Source organism: Thermobia domestica, chromosome 4, assembly GCF_964235325.1.
Source record: "Thermobia domestica chromosome 4, izTheDome1.hap1.1, whole genome shotgun sequence".
Classification (NCBI taxonomy): Eukaryota; Metazoa; Arthropoda; class Insecta; order Zygentoma; family Lepismatidae; genus Thermobia; species Thermobia domestica.
In genome coordinates, this window is record NC_137457.1 from 258,560,048 (window position 1) to 258,577,090 (window position 17,043).

Consider the following 17,043-nt stretch of genomic DNA (forward strand, 5'->3'; position numbering starts at 1 on the left):
TTCGTATTTTCTAAACTTAAGTTCAATTTTAAGTAAACGTCACATGTTCAAAAGAGGTCTCGAGGTTATGAATCCAAATGTGAAACAAGATGCACCTATAGATGGTGATACGTAAATATTTATTTTTCACATTATTGTTATTTGCAAGAAATGCATCGCAAGTGGAGAAAGAATATTTACAATGTAAGAAGTGCATGCACATTGTAAATAAAATAAGCCACTGCGTGTTATATTTATCTGGGTATGAGGTAATGTGTTTACGAGACTGTGGCGGCACTACGAAATAATTTGAGATGGTAAAACAAGTGGCCAGACACACAATTTCTAGGAAAATGTCAGGATAAATATGCATAAATTATCACCAAACTGCAGGGAAAAGCAAAATGTTAGTGAGCAATCGTACTATTTTATGTGCCGCTTTCACAATATATATTATTAGCATTATTTAACAATTCTTTATTCGGAAAATGGATACAGGATAGTTGAGTTTCGAATTTAATTGTTAAGTTTATTTCGGCAAATAAAGCCACAAATTCAATATTTTGCTCTAGTATTCGGGTGGTTTTAGTTTTAGAACCATAAAATTTACATGGTACTCTCAAACATAATTCTCAATCTTATCGTCTATCCCTAATTTCCAGGTTTCAATCTTTTAGAATCATGGGATAAAGAGTATTGTTGGTTGCTCTATTCGTTTTCTACAGGATTTATGGCCTCATCTAAACAGGTTAAAGAAAGGGGCTAGAGTCTACCTTCCCTCCTCCAACAGAGAAGACTTTTTTCTACTAGGCTAGCTCATAAACCGGCCTAAATATCAGAACAATTCGCAAACCGAGACGTATTATCATCCTATATGTTACGCATATGCATAAATAGTGCACAGTAATATAGGTTCTGCGAAAATAATGGCCGGTGGGGTGGACGAGAATATTGCAAAAGACACCAAACACAGGGGGCATCGAAAAATGGTAGAGTACGGGAACAAGTCCAAGGTCTGTTCGATGCATGATACAAAATTTGTTCCTTCAGGTCGATGAACTGAAAAGTAACACTTTGAGGTAATCTTCCAACATGAGAGGTACCCCCTCATTTGCTTTTGATAAATAATGCGTGTTACATCACTGCTTTCCCGAGAAGGTTGGAGGAGGACGACCCATTCTTTGGACACAAAGAAGTTCAGACATTATACGCAGGGTTGCCTGGGACACAAGTGTTAAAGTTGTGTCGTCTGGTAAAGATATATCTTCTCGCAAAGTGCATCTTTCTCTGTTTCGTCTCGTATCTCGTCGTGGAATATCTCTTTTCGTAGGCAATCTCACTTATACGACTTTCTGTCTGTAAGATCATGTGAAAAAAAAAAAAAAAAATCTGAAAGCGAACATCATAGAAGCATTTCAGGGCACTATTAAAGATGTTCTTGTTAGAGTATGAAAGAAATTAAAGTATATGTCGTACTGTCAATGTGGCACATTTCAAAAACGAGTTTTTATATTGTTTTTGTTTCTCCCTAGCTCTGTTGCTTCACCGAAGGAACTACTTGAGCTCCTGAACGAAATTATGTAATTCTCACTTTGTGTTATGTAATGTATGATGCGATGGTTCATGAGCCACCAGGTCACTTGGGTCACGACTTCTGTTCGGGTTTGACTCTCGCTTCTAAAACTCGGCCAGATCCAATGATCCAGTAACCAGGACAGATCCGAAGACCCAGACGGACTCGGCGACACAGAAAGACCCGCACTAGCAGCTTTGCAGCACTACTACAGAATTTTATAACTAATTAATGATGTTCACTGCTTGAGCTTGTTCCTTCTTCGACTTTTAATAACTTCTCGCAAGGAAAAACCAGTAACATTAAGTATATCTGGGCTGATCCGACATGTAAGCACGGGATGTTGAAACAAGGAGTCAGCGATATTTGTGAAGGGAAAATCCAAGAAGTGAATAACTACAATACAGATAAGAAATCCATAGATAACACATGAACATATATATGTACAAGAGATTTACAACTACTTTTCACAGAATAATAGAAGTACAAAGCTTCAACTAGACTATAATACGTTGTGGTAGCTTGTAGATAATCTTCTGAGAAGCAGAGAATGTAGCATATCCGATAAAATCCAAAGTAACCGTGAAAAAGAGCATGTATATAAAAGAAAAAAGTGAAGAACAGCGAACATTACATTTATATGTTTCTAAAAGAGAGCATCAATCCGTACAGACAATAATCATCCACTTCATTACACAAAATGCATGTAGCATCATACAACACAAGTACATAATAATTATTATGGAGAAGGATTGAACGATAAAACTGCATACTATCCAACACTGTATATATACTCACATGGGAATGTCCCATAAGTTGTCGCTAATATCTGATTGCCACATAGCACATCTGATTGAGCACATGAGAAATTAAAATGAGCAAAATTTAAGGTGCTATGGACCTGAAGGACAGGAGCTACATGGTTTCAAAATTTGAATATCCAATATATATATATATATATATATATATATATATATATATATATATATATATATATATATATATATATATATAACATTTTAAAACACATTTTCTGACCAGAACAAAATGAATTATTTAATAATTATACGATTTTTGTTACAGTTTCAAGGACCTAACGTCCTCTTCATCAGACATTGAGAATGCATGTATTTATTGTCACTGGAGAAGTGATGTAGACAAAGCAACTAAAAAGAACTTCATTAGAAACATGGAAAGGAGGATACAGAACATCAATAGTGAAGAAAAGGGAAAGCAGACAGATTTAGAAAATTTCTATAAACAACTTAAAAATAATGGATATAGGATAGAACAGATAAAAGGAAAGAAAAAAGAAGAAAATATAAAAAAGAAAAAAGAGGAAGAAAATAAGAAGTGGTATGGAATTCAGAGCATAGGAGAAAAGACGGAAGTGCTAAAGAAGTTATTAAGAGAAGGAGGTATTAAGGCATATAGAAAAGGAGGAGAAACGTTGAGGTGTATAAGGAAGAAAAAGAAAAGGAGGGAAAGCAATATAGTGGAGGAAGAAGAAGGAGTTATCTATGAAGTGAAATGTAGTGAGTGTGACATGAAATACATAGGGGAGACGGGAAAAAGGCTCATGGACAGATTGAAACAACATAAAGATGATGTTCGAATGAAAAGAGAAAATAATGCTATTTACAAACATGTGAAAGAAACGGGACATAGGATAGATTGGGAAGGGGCTAAAGATTTAGAAAGAGAAAAAAGAAAGATTATTAGGAAGTGGAAGGAAGCGAGAAGAATAAGGAAAGAACAAGAGGAGAACTTAATGAACTGGACAAGTGGTATGAATATACATGAGCAATGGGAAAAATTATTAGAAGTGATAGAAAAGAAAAATGCATAAGACTATTAGTGCAATTTGAATATTTCCAAATTTCTGTTATTTTATTTTATTTTATTTCATTTTATATAAGATAAATAGAATTGTAAATTGCATTGAACCACAATTAACATATATTAACAATGTAATTATATGATATTGTTACATATTAGAAATTTAAATTTTATATATATAAAAACAACAATTATATAAATGAAAATGCTAACGGCTGAGGAAGATATAAGATTTGCTGTCATCTGTCTTTTCTCAATGTCTGATGAAGAGGACGTTAGGTCCTTGAAACTGTAACAAAGATCGTATAATTATTAAATAATTCATTTTGTTCTGGTCAGAAAAATGTGTTTTAAAATGTTATTGTGATTATCCAGAACCATGGAGTATATACATATATATATATATATATATATATATATATATATATATATATATATATATATATATATATATATATATATATATATATATATATATAATGGAATTATGTACGTTTAAAGTAAATATTTTGAAAACCGTTAAAGCAATCAAAACAAAAGTTGGAAAATATAATGAGAACAAAATGCCAAATCGAAAAGCACAAACAGTGTTGCCATAGGTGAAGCAATGTTGCCAACTCAGCATAAAAATATTTTATTTGAAGTAGTACCATATCCAAGTGTGCACAGATCTAAAATGCACTATTATCACTAAACATAGCATTGAAGTGTAGTGGTACAGTGTTTCACAGTGTTGGAGCTACGTGTGCTGAAAATGTACAATGTAGAAGTGTGATATGTGACAACAAAGGGTAATAAAGGAATTTGGGTCTCATACTATGAATTTGGTTCAAATGCATAACACCGATAGTATAACATAGAAAAATGTCAGCAGTGTCACAAAATATTGATGCATTTGAAAAACGAAATTGAGTGATGCCATTTTCACGTCCTGCGTAGCTCCTAAGCTCTATAGGATACGACCTATAGTGTAAAGTGAGATCCACAGAAAGATAACAATGAATTATAAGGTTAATAGTACAACAAAAACATGCCCGAGGCGGGATTGGAACCCACGATCCCTAATATGTCGGTTATCTAGCCTTCTGGACCACACCGCTATCCGGGCAGACTAAAAACGAAATGAGCGAGTAATAAAATAATTATATTTCCAATGTGAATATGGTAATATTACAGTGTACAAGCATAATCTATGGTATGTACGAAAGGAAGTAAAAGAATATGTAACTTAACACGAAAGACATAAACCAAGAAAGTACTCTTCCAAATATTGATAAGATAATCTGAAGAACCAGTTTACAGAATTAGAAAACACGTGTTTCTTTACTCGCGTGTATTATTTTGTTTTCGCGAGGTTTCTGCTTATTCACCGGGGCCATAGAAGTACAATGCAAAATCCTCACTTTTTGCTAATGCATTCTTTTATTACTCTTTGTTGTCACTATCAGACTTCTCCATTGTATATTTGAGCACATGTAGCTCCAACAGTGTGCAACACTGTATCACTACACTTTACTGTTATGTTTAGTGATAATAGTGCATTTCAAATCTGTGCACACTCGCATATTGTACTATTTCTAACAAAAAAATATATGCTGAGTTGGCAACACTGCTTCACCTATGGCAACACTGTTTTTGCTTTTCGATAGGGCATTTTGTTCTCATTATATTGTGCAACTTTTGTTTTGATTGCTTTAACGATTTTCAAGATATTTGCTTTAAACGTACATAATTTCATGATATAATAATTTTCTTGGATATTCAAATTTTGAAGCCCTGTAGCTCCTATCCTTCAGGTCCATAGCACCTTAAATTTTGCTTATTTTCATTTCTCATGATGCTCTATCAGACGTGCTATGTGGCAATCAGATTTTAGCGACAACTTGTGGGATTTTGCCGTGTCAGGAATATACTTTCTTGTATTTTACATGAACATAATAGTATTCCCAATGTCCATTTTATTGATGGTTGGAAATGGCATGCAACATCTGTAATCAGACATTCTAAGAATTTTAATCGCATTCTAATAATTTTAACCGGAAATAATCAGTTTGTCATATTAATTATATTCACAGCATGCAAAGAAAACTAACATATAGTAGTGCTCAAAGATTTAAAAGTTGAAGTAAAGGACAAGTACAACTATTTTCAGTGTTAGTTACAGATATTTTTATCAAAACTAAACTTCAGTCGTCTACCTAACTTATACAGCAAACATATCCTTTCACAAAATTATTTGTTTCTCCTGTAACTCTAGATGGAATAAGGAGAAGAAATTACGTAAACTCGATCATTTACCTCCAAATTGCAAAACATTAATATCAGATGTAGATCATTAATGTTTCATAGACATTAACTCGGATTGTCACGACGTCCGTAACCCATTCCATCACTATAATGCACGATTCACAGTAACGTAGGCAAAACCAAACACTATTTTTAAGACACCCTGTATATAAACACGAAAAGGAGTTCTTTTCCTTGTTCTAAAATTTAATGCTATTTTGCTGCTAGGCTATAATGAGACTCTTAATTAAGAAACCCAACACAATTTGAGCAATATGCATTGAAATGAAAAGTGATGATTTCCGTTTCCGAGTTAATTGCTTTCTGTACAAGACAAATCCACACATATTTGGCAGAGATAAGAGCCATAAACCACCGGCGTAAAAAATAGCTCATGAAAATTAACCAGCATGAACATATTAACTTATTAGCTAAACACGAACAACAATTAAAAATTGTTGATTTTTATCAAGTACAAAAATAAATCTCTTAATTTTACCTGCTAGTATTATAAAAATAGTATACTACTGCTAGTATGCTAAATGATCTCGGATTTTACAGACACAATGATTTAATGAATAACTAAAGGTTTAATTAAAAGCAAAATAATGATTATACATGGTGTAATAAAAGTTCCTTGCCATAGACCAACTTTGTTATGAGTGCAGATACGAAAAAATGTAAAGAGAGCAAAGTTGCTGCAAATGATAGGTTTTCAGTCTGAAGTGTTTGATTTTTTTTAAAATAAAGTGTTGGATTTTTTAAAATAAAGTGTTGGATTTTTTTAAAAATTAGTTTTGGCTCAACACTGCTAGTTGTCCCAATACTAATTGAAAAGGCAACATTCACAGTCGTACTGTTATAATAAAAGAATCAGTTCACGCAATAATTGAACGGAAAGCAAGCACAAATTACGCCGTAGGAAAGAAACAAGAATATACTGCAAATCTCGGTTTCGATCAGTAGAATAGTGGGGTGCAGGTGCAGGTGGGGATAGGGAAGAAGAAATTCGTAACGAGTTGAAAGTTGGTTGTGAACATCGTTTAAGATGAGAAATACATCAATGCAGTTAAACTATATATGATACTACAGTGTGTCCGTGAAGTTGCGCAACCCAAAGTTTGATTGCGTACTATATATTTTGAACCAATAACGATAAAGACATGACACCTGAAACAAATATAAGCGTGTTCTATGTAGATATTTTTTAGATCATGGCCAACGTTGAAATTTCTAACCTTTTTGTGCAGTGCCGAAAGAAAGTACCAAAAGTATAAAATAAAAAATGTACAAAATTAAGAAAATCAATATTGAGTTGTACAAAACTGATTTCCTGCGCGTGAATCCCTGTGTATATCTGCAGTATGCATCAACGCGGCCACTGCCAACACTGTTGTCGTAAAATTACTGCAACAGATGTGTTTTGGGTTAATTAATGATAAGCAATGAGAATTTGCACATAATTGATAACCTGAGTTTTTATGCCAGCTGCCAGGTGGGTATTTTTTATCGTAAATTTTTGCAATAAAAACTCCGATTATTAATTATGTACAAATTCTCATTGCTTATCATTAATTAATCTAAAACACCCCTGTTGCAGTAATTTTACAGACTTGCATTAAATAGTCTTTTTACATGGCAACACTGCATGAACTTTGTCACATTTTTTGCACCAATGGATAAATGTTGATGCATACTCCACTTATATACAGGGATTCATCCGCAGCAAATCAGTTTTCTACTACTCAATATTGATATTCTTCATTTTGTACATTTTTATTTTTATTTTACACTTTCGGTACTTTCTTTCGTCACTGCATAAAAAAGTTACAAATTCCAACGTTAGTCATGATCTCAAAAATATCTACATAGAACACGCTTATATTTGTTTCAAGTCTCATGTCTTTGTCGTTTTTCGTTTAAAAGATATACGCAATCAAACTTTGGGTTGCGCAACTTTACGGACACACTGTATATGATACTGTCGTTTACAAAGTGTACAGATCAGAATTACGTTACTGACAGTGAGAATAACTTTACGTATTTCATGTCCGCAAGTACACGGTTCCAGACGTAATACTCCTGGGCACCTCTGCAACAGGTAATCACATTGGATTCTCTCCTGCTCATAGCACACGTGGACACGGTGTTTGTAAGTGCAAGTACGAAAAAAAAAAAATGTAAGAGAGCAAAGTTGCTGGAAATTACCGTATTTTACGGACTATAAGACGCACATTTTTCTTCGAAAAGTTACCTCCAAAAATTCAGGCGCGTCTTATACTAGAAATTAATATAGAAATGTCCAGTGTTTGATTTAAAATTCCCACCAGTCTTAAAAATGGCTATATATTCGATGCTGCGGAAAACCTATCTCTATCTGGCAACATTGGATTCAACTGGCAGCAGCAGTGCACTAATGCGACGAACATGAGTAGCGAAGAAAATGGTAAAAATGTTACGGTATTAAAAAAAAAATGCTTAAAAGTTAAGGTGCATCTTCTTCTTCGAAGCGTTTTATAGTTCGTAAACTAAGGTATACATTTTCAATCTAAGATATTGGATTTTTTTTTTTTTTTCAAATTGGGCCTGAGTCTGGGTCTGGTTCGATACACAGGTAACTTTTAGATACCTCTGCAAATCTTGTGGCACTAGGTCAGGTGAACTGGGTGGCTGTTCCACAGGACAACTGTGACCAATCCATTGATCAGGAAGCACCTCGTTTAGCCATTGTCGTACTGTACGACCATAATGTCCTTCATCGTGCTAGCAATAAAATAAACACCTCGATGTCAAGGGCATGTCATCCAGATACAGACGTATGGTTTCCAGATGAGTAGATATTGGTCTGAAGTTGAACTGTCGGGAAGAAACGGAGTCTAATAAAACACTGCAATGTATCCCACACTACACATTCACTTTAGGATTAGTTTGATGGCGAAGTTCAACATTTATGTGGGGTTATTAATAAACCAGTACACAGCGTTGAGTCTATTGATTGTACCGTTAGGATTGAATGTAACATTATCGCAGAATAGGATGTCAACCTCTAGATTAGAATGTCAACCTCTATCGTCAAACTAAAATATTTAGTCACCAATGGCGATTTGGAGGTCGAAAATTTCGATCTGGCAACCAATTTGTTACCTAGTCGTACCTGTTTTGGCCTGAAATTAGCTAGGTGCCAAACTCGTATTTCCATTCGCCATGCGGATCTGGCGCCTAGGATTTTTCAAGCCCTATCTACATATATATGTGTGTGTACTCCTTTTGGTGAGTTTCTGACTACGCCATTGATCAATGGTGGGGTGAAATTGTCCCTTGTGCGAAGTTCCAAGTCATGAAGGGATGTAGATGTAGAGCTGCACACCTCCTTAACCTTGACCATCTTGCAGGTGGGTTCTCAAAACGACGCCAAGCCATCCTTTCCTTTCCCAGGGTTGTCCAAGGTACGGACACTATCTCGAGGCGCAGTGGATCCCAGAGCCTCTAGATGCGGAGCCGATGGAAAATTTATCCGATTTTGATCACCCAGAAAATAGAACCCGGGTTCCCCCGCATTGCTCTACTATCTTGGTACCCGAAGCTAGTGCTGACATTTTTATTCTTGAGAGTGTTACAATGGTAAAGTGGTCTAAATTTTGGCTGCTAAGCACATTTTTTGGTGCGGAGTGGAGTGTCAAAAACTGCATGACCCTATTTATTACCGTTCTTAAGATAGCAGAAATGTGACAGACAGACGGACAAGGCAAGAACAACAGCATCCGTAGGAACCGCTAATAAAAACAACATAAACTCATGACGGAGGAGAATTATACGATTTAAAGACAAGGAGTATTTTACTACAAAGTTGCAGAAATACGTACTTTCGATGCCAGTACACTATTTCTTGCTTGGCGGCATTCTTGAACGAGATACAAATACCGTAGTAAGGGTATGAGACTTCGAATTTTAGTGTTAATTAAAGCAATACTATTAGTAGTAGTACGTAGGAAGAGGAGGTAGTAGTTCTAGAAATAAGCAGCAATAACTGCATTGTATTTCACGACATCATGGATACTTTTTCCGAACCAATTTTTAGCCTGTTACGAATTTCATTCCCCTACTCTCGACCTCCTCTGCACCCCACTATACTATTGATTACAACCGGTATTGTATGTTGCTTCTTTCCTACAGTATAATTTTTGCTTGCTTTCCGTTTAATTTTTTCCTAATACTTCTATTGTAACACTATGACTGGGAACGTTGCTTTTTAAAATCCACTTAGGCGACTCGTGCAGCGTTTAGGCATGGGCGCGAGACCAAACGAGACGAGAACTGAAACAAGTCTCGTCTCGTCTCGCAAAATCAAAAGCTGTTCTCGTCTCGCGTCTCGTCTCGTCTCGCAGACCTAAGTTCTCGTCTCGCGTCTCGCAAAATTTTGGAAGTCTCGTCTCGCGGTCTCGCGCGAGACTTCTCGCGTTGGTCTCGCGGTCTCGCAAATCAATACTGGAATAATGTAGTCTTCATTCGACCCTTTTAAAATAATGTATACTCAAAGTTTACATAGTTTTGTTTCATAGTTGCATTGTTACATAATGCTTATCCACTCATTCCGATTCACAATGCTTGATTTTACACCCCACATTCTCAGTATTAAAAATGCTATGTGAAGTATGAATGAAATCGGCATGTTACATTTGAGTAATCTTACTTGCAAGATAAAAGCTTTCAAATAACTTGGTAAGAACGGTGACTCAAATAGCCGTATTTATAGTAAACATGCAGCGTTAGTAATATATATTTCACAACTTAAATGCACTTTCATCTAAACGTTTTCTTAACAATTGAGAGTTAAAGAGATTAATCTTTAATAACTACAAGAAAGACTACAATGAGCTTAAATAAAAATTTATTATTATTATTATTATTATTATTATTACTATTTAGTCTAACCTATTGTCACATGGAATTAAACAGTTACAATTTTAGATCTAACTCTGTTACAAGTAACACACGTTGGAGATACAGAAAGCAACACCTTGAACAACTTGGTTTTGGTGAGAGGATCCGTCTTGCAGCCATAAATCCATTTATCCTAAATTTATGTTTACGGAAAGAAACAACTGCTTTATTTTGACTAAAAAAATTTCCTTCTTAAACAAGCCAATTCGCCCTTTTTTGCCTTCATAAAACAAGTTACCGTAAGAAAACAATTTGGTGGGCAGGGGGAACAAATCTGTTCTAAACCCAGAGGCTTTACATCACATTGGAACTAAACTTGTGTCTTTTTCCCTCATATATATAATGCATTGAAAATAGGAAGAAGAAAGTCAGAGTGTCAGAGACAGACAGAAACAGAGAGAGAGAGAAGATATGGTATCCTCTGACCGACGCCTCGAATTTCTGCACTGAAGGAAAAATCAAAGCGAGCCGTATATTTTTACCGAGGGTGCAATAACAGAAGACCGGAAACCGCAGCCGCGAATATGCAATGTTACCTAAGTTCATTGTTTCCGTCTACAAAATTTTCCGAAAAGACAGCTTCCAAATATGTCCTCAATAAAGAAATAAAAAAAATGTATTGTACTGGTATTTGCTATCCTGCTTTTATGATTTGTCAAGATGTTGTCTCATCATCAGGAGGAGGGTGGATACTCAAGACAAAACGTGTCGTTTTTCCCCCTTTTTGCCTCCCCCTCTTCAAGAACTTTATGACCAAAGATCTTGGCTCACGACCCCAAAGAGAAAATAAAGAAAACAGTGTAGATAATGGAAGAATCTATTTTATTGCATTTTGGGAAAGTAGTGGGAAAGAAAAACTAACACAATCTTTATTTCTTGAATTTTTTGTCATTAAGGAAATCTAAAATAACTAGATTTTGATTAACCTTGTTAACTTAAACCTATCATGAAATCAGTAATTGTGACAACCTGACCAAACCATTTCAAGAAACAAGAACAGCTAACTAAGCAACTATCAGAGTTGCCGAAAAGTCACAACACTTACCCCGTTAACTAGATACTTTGAAACTACCAAAATAACAGTAAAACATTAAAAAAAATCAATACAAATTTCATAATACAAAGGAAAATTGTATTTTTCTTTTATTTCCACTAGTCGACATAATTTATAGTAAATGTTCAAATAAATGCTAGCCCAAAAGTTTAGAAATAAACTATTAGTTACTGACTTGCCTTCGTCTGCGATTGTCTCTACGATTTCAGGTGATGATGTTGTGTGGAAGGGATGTTTCGATGAGAACCATGCACTTCTAAGGTATCAATTTTGTAGAACATTAACATCTTTGGGGAGTTCATAATTATGACAGCATTGCTCCTTACTGCAAAGTACAGCACGAACGCACAATATTGATTTACCTTTTCTGGACCCATTCTGTTCGAGGGTTGGAGACGAGCAAGTTCAAACAAATTTTCTTTAAATTTGGCTTCACTCGAAATAAAAATATTTTATATCCACTCGAGAACTCGGTTCAAAAAATCTCCAATTCGACTCGATATTTGCTCAAGTTTCGAGTAGTGTCGGGTCCAAACGAGTTTAATTCTATAGTATTAGTAGTTTTTATATTAACTAGTGATGCTCACGAGATGCGACAAGAGGAAAAATTAGTCTATCTTGAGATGTCGTTAATGTATTATCTCGAAACAAATGTGAACTGTTTCTTGAATATCACCAGTCCTGGTCACGAGTCGAGACAGGTTTGATTTTGTCTCGCCCAGTCTATCTCTCGCCTCAAAAACAAGATTAAACAAAACAAAATACGGAAATTTAGCTGTTCGTTTAGGCAAATAATAAACATTTTCACTTTCGGTATGACCAGGCTTGAATTCAATTCATTTTTGGTGTTTATTTAGCGTGGTAATGGCACAGGAGGAGTTATATAAAGAATAAACACGCGAAATCAGTGGACAATTTACTGAAGATATTTTCAGCGAATTTCTTCAGCGAATTTGTCACCTGAAGCTGTAAACCTTTTAATTATTTCCAACACGGAAGCTGACAAAATTTTAGAGGACTCAAACGAAGGTGATGAAGGGAATAACTTTCAAGGAGATTCGGCTGAACATGTAGACAATACCTATAGAGTTATTCCATGTGGAAACGACAAATTATGCCAAAATTTTCGTGCGGTCGCATTTGAGATTTGAGTGTTTGTCTGAACACTTATCAACAGGGCCCGGATGTTGTTGACCTAAAATTTTCTAAAAAAGTGACCTATAAAATGACACTAAAATTCTTGTAAAATGACCCTAAAAATCACAAAAATTGACCTTAAAAATGGCGTTTTCTTAAACGTTTATTTCGTTAAACATTAACATTTTTTAATATCCATTGGATTTTTAATTAACATTTCTCATTCATATTCAAAAAATCTTGTTTCAGTTAGTTGCACTCCATTGATCATTTATTTCTATTGATCAGTCCATTGTAGGTACTGAAAATGTCCATTCACTCCCGAGTTGAAACTAGGAAGCACTCTTAAACAATAAAAAGTTCGCAAGTGTAGACTACATGAAAATAATATATAGAAACCTGTTTAAAATCCTTGTACGCCTTCTAATCCATTTTTTAGTTATTCACGTGATCCCATCCTTTGTGGTCAACAACCCAAAACTATCTGTTTGGCCACCTACTAACCCCCACCTTTCGTTAACCAGCTACTGCTTAGTTTTCATTAGCTTGTTAAGAATGCAGTTTTTCCACCCCAACAGTCAGGAAGCAAGAAAAGAGATTATTCAACTTCGTCTTTTCCACATTCGTAAACCGTGTTCATTTAAAGATTTCCTTATGTAGAAGAAAAAGAATAAAAAGACCATAAGTGACCTAAAAGTTACCTTAAAATATTAAAAAATGACCTGAAATTTCAAAACGGCAAAAAGTGACCAATAGTTGACCCTAAAAAACTATATTTTTAGAACCTAGAGTTGATGGATAACGTTTTTAGTTGAACTTGCCTTGTCCTATGCGTAACAGAAAAAAGTTGACTTGTCAACAAGATCCGGGCCCTGCTTATCAATATGTGATAGGAAGGAAAATGGAATGGTTTGAAATGCACGCCATTCATATTGAAGATACGGCCATAGCTGAATCTTAAGTTATGTTCATTTTCTTGGAGCTCTACCGAAAATGAAAAAATAAATAAATAAATAAATAAATAAGTAAATTCAAAATTGCACTATAGATATGTGGACAGTCCTTTTTTTTTTTTTTTACCACGTAGTAGTGACGCAAATACACATTTTGGGTTACGAAATATTTGGATCTTTTTAGTCCAAGTCGATGAATTAAACCAAAATTATATTTTCGGAAGAAATATTGAAAAATTTGTTGTGTCAAAGGGAACGTAATTTAGAGAGAATAATAAGTATCATCTGTACTTTCTATAGAAAAAAAAATCATCTTTTGTGTTTCTAATTCCTATTAGTGCTAGTGGTATAAAGTATATAGTGCATAGAGAACGGATGCTGAGCTAATAAATAAGGGGGAGAAGAACAATTGTTTAACTGAAAAATTAAAATGACTTCATTAAGTTATATTTTAATTAATAAATGACTGGTAGATTGACTCTGTCCTAGCTGTTGAAGTAGACAAAGTATCTTTCCCTCTCGAATCTCAAACTTTTTCAGACGCAGTCCGCTATATGGATCCGCCATTTTGAATTTTAAAATTTTAATGTCAAATTAGTAAGTTTGTAATCAACAAAGTCAAATGCACCAATGTACCAAGTCCAGTTCGCCAATTTTACTTTTTCCAAATTTGGTCCTCCATTTTTTTATTTGATGTCAAATTGATAATTAACAAGATCAAAAGCCTCATTATAGCAATTTTTTGTCCATTTTTAGTGATTTTGAATTATGAGCACGTTTCAAGCATTTGATCCATAGTTTATCGATCTCTGTGCGTCGCCCTTTTGGACCGTCGCTCTCCTGGCTGTCGCTTTCTTTGTGCGTCGCCCTTTTGGACCGTCGCTCTCCTGGCTGTCGCTTTCTTTGTGCGTCGCCTTTTGACCCGTCGATCTCTTGACTAACGCTCTCCTGGTCGTTGCTTTTTTGCCATCACTGTCTTTGCTGGTGCTCTACTGTCGGTACACCCATGTTTATTACAAAACTCGATCTTTACATTATTAACTATCTTCTCTTCAATATGTATGATGGTACTTGCAAAAGAATACCATATCAATATCACAAATGCAAACTATGCGAGACCGCGAGAAGTCTCGCGAGACTTCTCGCGCGAGACTTGCTGAAGTCTCGTCTCGCGTTCTCGTCTCGCAAAAGATATCAGGTCTCGTCTCGCGTTCTCGTCTCGCAAAATATTATAAGTCTCGTCTCGCATTCTCGTCTCGTTTGCGAGACAAGACGAGACGAGACTTCTCGCGTTCTCGCGTCTCGCGCCCATGCCTAAGCGTAGTCGCTAACGCTCTTGCCCTCGGTGCTGGGTTCGATTGCCGGTGGGGACACTTGGTCGCAAAAGTAAAAAAAAAAAAACTTTTTCACACGAGCCATCCTGAGGGAGCATAGAGCCAAAACTATTGGTCCGATTTCGAAACTTTCAACACTTTAGATTGAAAACCTATCGTTTCCAGCAACTTTCCTCCCTTTACTTTTCTTTAAAAAACAAAGTTGGGCTGTGACAAGGGACTTTTGTTAGATCGTGTATATATGAGGAGCCCACGGGAAGACATTGGTAAACGCTACCGTTCACTGGAATATATTGTAAAGGAATCTGTGTGTTTGTGTTGGGTCCCACATAGAAGACTGATGTAATTTATTTAGTATCGATTTATTGATTTCATGCATATTTGTTTTACCAGCGAACAATGATGTGGGGTACCTATTTTTGTTTGTGTTATTTGTGTCTTGTGAGTTTTAGTGCATTTTGGTAAAGGACAAAAACCTTTCATTATACAATCATATTACGCCATAAAATAATCAAACAATAATCAATGTTTTCAATATAAACAAGTCTCTAACTGAATTGGCGGAAGAGGAAGAAAAAATATACTTTAGAACAGTCATAAGTTAGGATTAATACAAGAGAAACTCCGAAATGGCCTAGTCAAATTGTTTGGTTGTCATTTATTGAGACATTTGATCCACGATTCGAACATTTGATTTCAATCAAGCTTCGGTTTAGGAAAGCGAAGAGCATAACTGAATTTTAGCAAAATGATATTTGTTGGAAGCTCATATTTATTATAGGCATCACTGTCGGAAGGCTCCAGGTTCGAATCCCGTGACTGTTTTTCTTGATTGAAATTTGAACGAGTTAGGCACTTAAGTTCTCTACAACAATTAACATACCGGTATTCTTAAATCTTCTAGTAATTAAATGACAAAATCTCATTGTCATAGAGCAAATGGTAGTGAATCAGAGTCAAGAATAAAGTAATCTACAGCAACTATATGTGAGAAACTGGCCTCGCGTAGCGTAGTCGCTAACGCTTTCGCCTTCGGCCCTGGGTTCGATTCTCGATAGCGGGGTGGTCGTAAAAGTGTAAAAAGCTTTTTTCAGGCCAGCCATCCTGAATAAGGTTTTCCTAATTCACACCAGGCAAATGCCGGGATGGTACCTGACATATAGGTTCCAGGTCGCTTCCTTCCTTCCTCGACCCTTTTTTCCTTCCTTTTTCCCGGATAGTGTGCTCGCCGAGGGACGTAATCTCTCATACGTGACGGACTAAATGGCCACAGATGCCGAAAGAACAGAAATCTAAATCCTATATGTGGGAAAGAAAATTTTCTACGTCTACACCTATACCAGTTTTTTGACTGATCTGGTTATCCTAGATGAGGATGAGGCTGATCAGTGTGTCCAAATATCTCTTGCGATTGTAGATACAGTACATAGTTAATTAATATTTTGCAACATTAGCTATTAACATTGATCTTTAACACTGCAAAAACTGTAACACACGTCAATTCAACCAGACAGCAGGACCAATATTCCAGTTAGCTAAGCGAGTTGACTACATTCTGAAGATTCCGTAGTTAGAAGTAATCATTAAACAACAACAGTAACGAACTCAAACAAACGAAGTAAAAAAAAAAAAAAAAGTATAATCAAGAAAAGAAAGAAGAATAAAGAACAAACCAGTCCTCATCGACTGCAAGTGTAAACTTGTCCAACTACTAAATTAAGCAGCAGAATCACAGGGTAATAAATACATCAGATTCTCCAATCCTAAAGGTGAAAAGCTCTCACGTACACTACCTCACGTTCTCTACGGTAAATAGACTTTCTCTAAAAGCAATATAAACCACAATATTACAATTTTCCACGCAATCAACAAACAATCATCATGCAATTATGCCAAATTTATATCTACATTTAAAAAAAAATCTCAAAAACACAGAAGTCATGTAAG

The 17,043-nt window shown here is 35.4% G+C and overlaps 1 protein-coding gene across 8 annotated transcripts in view; it reads right to left on the bottom strand.

The window, feature by feature from the left end:
* Positions 1-17,043, bottom strand: part of LOC145684015 (sphingomyelin phosphodiesterase) — a 273,240-nt gene that overhangs the window by 188,575 nt on the left and 67,622 nt on the right. The window lies entirely within an intron of this gene.